The sequence below is a fragment of the Dreissena polymorpha genome, chromosome 16 (assembly GCF_020536995.1).
Source record: "Dreissena polymorpha isolate Duluth1 chromosome 16, UMN_Dpol_1.0, whole genome shotgun sequence".
Lineage (NCBI taxonomy): Eukaryota > Metazoa > Mollusca > Bivalvia > Myida > Dreissenidae > Dreissena > Dreissena polymorpha.
In genome coordinates, this window is record NC_068370.1 from 26869612 (window position 1) to 26874487 (window position 4876).

The following is a 4876-nucleotide window of genomic DNA, read 5'->3' on the forward strand; positions in this document are numbered from 1 at the left end:
TTGCAACAAAATAAACACAATGTTTCACATTAAAATGTACCAAACATAATTGAGCATTGTCAACAAAAATGTATACATGTTAATATAAAAATATAACAAAAAAGAAATAACATCAAAATACATATATGCATATAATCTCAATTGAATTGTTAAATATCATTTTATAAAATCCTCCTCATTTTCTTTAATATCCTGACCTCAAATGCAGTTAATTCTACAGATAAATACACAATACAACATTTACATAATGAATAAGTCATATGATTAAGAATGTATGTAGTAACAAAACTGCATGTTATTCAGAAAACTCTTAACCTTTCCAATCTGTTAGTAACAGTGTTATGAGCTCCGTTGTGCAAAAAAGGTCCTATACCATACAATGTAGGAAAGGGACAGACTAGTACATGTATGTGCCTTTGTTTGGGCAATGAACATTTAATCATACATATCAAATGCCATGAAGAGATGAGAAGTACTTGTATTGTATATTAATAACTATCTATAATATGAGGTTGCTGTGGCCTAATGGATGTGGTGTCCACTTAGCGACTGGGAGTTCATGAGGTCGATCCCCACTGTGGGAGCATTCTTTAGATGTACATCAAAGACAGCAACTATTGCTTCTAGGCCCAGGACCCCAGGCAAAGGGACTTAAGAGCGTTTCAAGAAGCCTCAGGCTTTGGATGCAATCAAGCTTTAATAAATAGCTTAAAAACTAATGAAGTAATTGTCAAGTAATGATATTGCACATAAGTATTATAAATGTATCAGACTGCCTTGCACTGCTACTGAAGTTGAACATGGCAAGATATTAACAGAACAGTCAGGTACACAGGTTCAGATACTAATTTAAGCCTACATCTGAACTTCAGCATAAAATTTACATCATTTTGACTGCATGTTCTTCACACATGTATGTATCATTTAAGCGTATATTCGCCTTATGTGTCTGAAATTCTGCTTTAATTCAGTACATGTGCATATACTAAAAATGTTATTTACATCAAAACACACTGAATTAATTGTACGAAAAACAAGGTCACATCACAAACACACAAAAATCAATTGTGAAGTTGTTCTGTATTCATTTAACAACCGTTTGAATTATTATAGTGTGTAATATTCAATCGCCACAACCTTAGTCCTGACCCGTACGTATACTATCTCTACTCCAAAGCCAACTTAGTCATTTTCATGTCACTGTCACCCGATTTTCATGTCACTGTCACCCGTTCATTAAATAGCTTTTCGAGCACTAAGTAAACCAAGTTTATTTCACAGCAATCCGAGGATTAAGTAAACTATGTTTATTCACAGCCATCCGAGGATAAAGTAAACCATGTTTACTTCACAGTCATCCGAGGATTAAGTAAACTATGGGTTTTTCACAGCCATCTAAGCATAAAGTAAACAAGTTTATTTCACGGCAATCCGAGGATTAAGTAAACTATGTTTATTTTACAGCCATCAGAGGATAAAGTAAACCATGTTTATTTCACAGCCATCTGAGGATTAAGTTAAGTATGGTTATTTCACAGCCATCCGAGGATTAAGTAAACTATGTTTTTTTCACAGCCATCCGAGGATTAAGTAAACCATGTTTATTTCACAGCCATCTGGAGAGTAAGTAAACTATGGTTATTTTAAGCCATCCGAGGATTAAGTAAACTATGGTTATTTCACAGCCATCCGAGGATTAAGTAAACTATGGTTATTTCACAGCCATCCGAGGATTTAGTAAACTATGGTTATTTCACAGCCATCCGAGGATAAAGTAAACCATGTTTATTTCACAGCCATCCGAGGATTAAGTAAACTATGGTTATTTCACAGCCATCCGAAGATTAAGTAAACCATGTTTATTTCACAGCCATCTGATGATTGACTAAACTATGGTTATTTCACAGCCATCTGAGGATTAAGTAAACAATGTTTATTTCACAGCTATCTGTGGATTAAGTAAACTAAGTTTATTTCACAGCCATCTGAGGATTAAGTACACCATGTTTATTTCACAGCAATCTGTGGATTAAGTAAACTATGTTTATTTCACAGCCATCCGAGGATTAAGTAAGTGTATAATGTTTAATTATTTCACATTCACTTGAATATTCTATACACAATGTTTATTTCCCAGACACTTGAATATTTTATACACAATGTTTATTTCACGGACACTTGAATATTACGTATACTATGTTCATTTTACAGTCACTTTAATGTCATATACACAATTTTCTTCTTTTTTTCATTTGATAGTCACATGAATATTACGTACACAATATTCAAGTTATAGTCCCGTGACTATTACATACACAATGCGTTTTGTTTTAGTCACTTGAATAATACTATAATTATCATTTTAAAGGTCACTTTAATTTTACATACACAATGTTCATTTTAGTCACTTGACTATTACATATACTATTCTCCTGTAAAGGGCACTTGAATAATACATATACAAAGTTCATTTCACAGTCTATTGAATATTACATGCACAATGACCATTTCACCACCACCTGAATTTAGCGTTTACAAATTTTATTTCGCAGCCATGCAATTTTTTACAATCTATGTAAAACCTGTTCAATTTACAACCTCCTTATAATAAAACCACAAAACGATTATATCACGCATGAACAATGTTCAATAACAAACGATTGGTAAGCATATAGTGTTTTCGGTCATCTGCAACTCTTTATTAGCACAACATCATAGTTAACAACTCTTCGTACATGATTTAAAAAGAAGTCCTCTACTAATAGGAAGAACCAGGAAAACTCAAGCTGCTTGACCTCGACGCTTGACACGGGCACAGAACGCAGGTTACAGGCTTTTTAACACAATTAAGTGTCTTCGAAGACTGCACACATTTTCTAAATTGACCAAAACACAAACGAGTACATCTGGAACATTACAGCAGCACTTGTTGGTCAACAAGAACCCCTCCTGGCAACCGTTAAACGACGAAAGCTGGCTTCGTTTGGACACAACCAGGCACATCTCACTGTGCAAGACCGTGTTCAAGGGCATGCTAAATCGCCGTCGAGACCGTCAGAAAGAAACTTGGATGGGCGTCCCTCCCCATGGATGAAATACTCTCAGCAATCAACAACATACGGGATTGGCGAAGGATCTCGGTGTCGTCGTTCCTGATTCCCCCAACTGCCTGACCGGTCAATGGAATGGAGTTCCGTTATCAGTGCTTGCTGCTCGTTCCACTGCACCTTTAAATAATGTGATAAACATACTCATTGAGTTCAGAGCTGTGCGTTGGTACATATGGAAGGGTTTATCCGCCAGTACATGCTTGTTGCTAAATGATAATTTCATGTTTCTAAATGACAATTTTCTATTGCTTATTGACAACTCCACTCTAAAATATTACAACTTTCATTTGAATACTGTTACATTACAATTGTATGTTCGTTTCTTTCATTTGCAGTAGAAACAATTCATTGTTCATACGCCTTAAGCTTATGTTCAGTCCCTTTATGAATACCATTTGTTGTTGGTGTAATGGAATTTGCGTTCAGCGCTTTGCAATATTGAAATGTTAATTTATACTACTGCTATTTAGTTTTGTGTTTGGCATTGAAATGTTAATTTATACTACTGCTATTTAGTTTTGTGTTTGGCTAAGTGCTTTTGACTTTGTTGCTGCTTCGATGATCGTTCTATGCATGTACAGCGTTATTGTATTACATGGAACCAATAATAAATTTAACGTTCTAAGTCAATCTCTTGCACGACGGTTTCATTACATTTGTATGTGAGAGCAAGGAACGACAACTCTGCGTGGAGATTGGTTCTAAGTTACAGTACACTAAATAACCGTTTCACGAAGGAGATTACAGTACACTAAATAACCGTTTCATGAAGGAGTGTACTCTCTAAAAAATACCATAGTTGACAGGAAGGCATGTTTTACACTTTTATCTAGTATTCGGGTGTTACCTTTCGGAGATAATGGTAGGGCATGAATAGGTGTTCACTACTGAATCCCTGAAATATTATATTTTTAAGACGAGACTCATATTTTCTTGACGTTATATGTCAAACAAACACAACAGGCTATTTAACGGCTAATTCATTACAAATCACTGTGTAAGGTATATGTGTATTGTTCAACATGTTTAATATTTTTCTTGGTGCGAGATTATTAACGGTGTGAAATGGTAGCAGCACAACTTACCGGCAGCGTAATTTTCAATCGCCGTTCTCTACAATGAAAAACGTTATGTACAATCATAACCATATTTTTATGTTGCAAGCATAACACACCAATATTACGAGGGTGAGGTATATTATGTAGTTTTATGATTGCAAACTAAAATGTGTGTTTTCTTATTCTTTTTCAATTACACGTGCATGAACGCATGCACGACACGTTTAAATAAGTACATTTAAATATGTGCGTGTCTTAAAACATAAATTCATCCATATTAAAGTAAACTCCTCCGTATTATCAATAAAGTTATAAATAACAATTAATATTTAAGATGTTCTAGCATTTAAAAGACGAAAGAAAAATTAAGCATCTATACCACAGCGTGATAAATAGGCACTTGTATTAAACCCACTTTTCACAGAGCTCATTTAATCTACCACGCTGTTTTACGTAGGAATAGAAAGGAGTAATTCGATCTATCTTGTGTAAGATTGACATGACATAAATTCTTATGAAGTTTATTTTAATTAGAGGCCCTTCTTACAAGATTCAAGTTTGAAAGGTTTCATTTCCGAACCTTAGATACTGATGAGCAGCAAACAGCATAAAACCTGAACATACTGCGAGTTACTCGCAGGCTGTTCTTGCTTTATGCTGGTTGCACATAGCCATTTTCACTTTGCATCTTAGTGGGAGAGGGAGAAC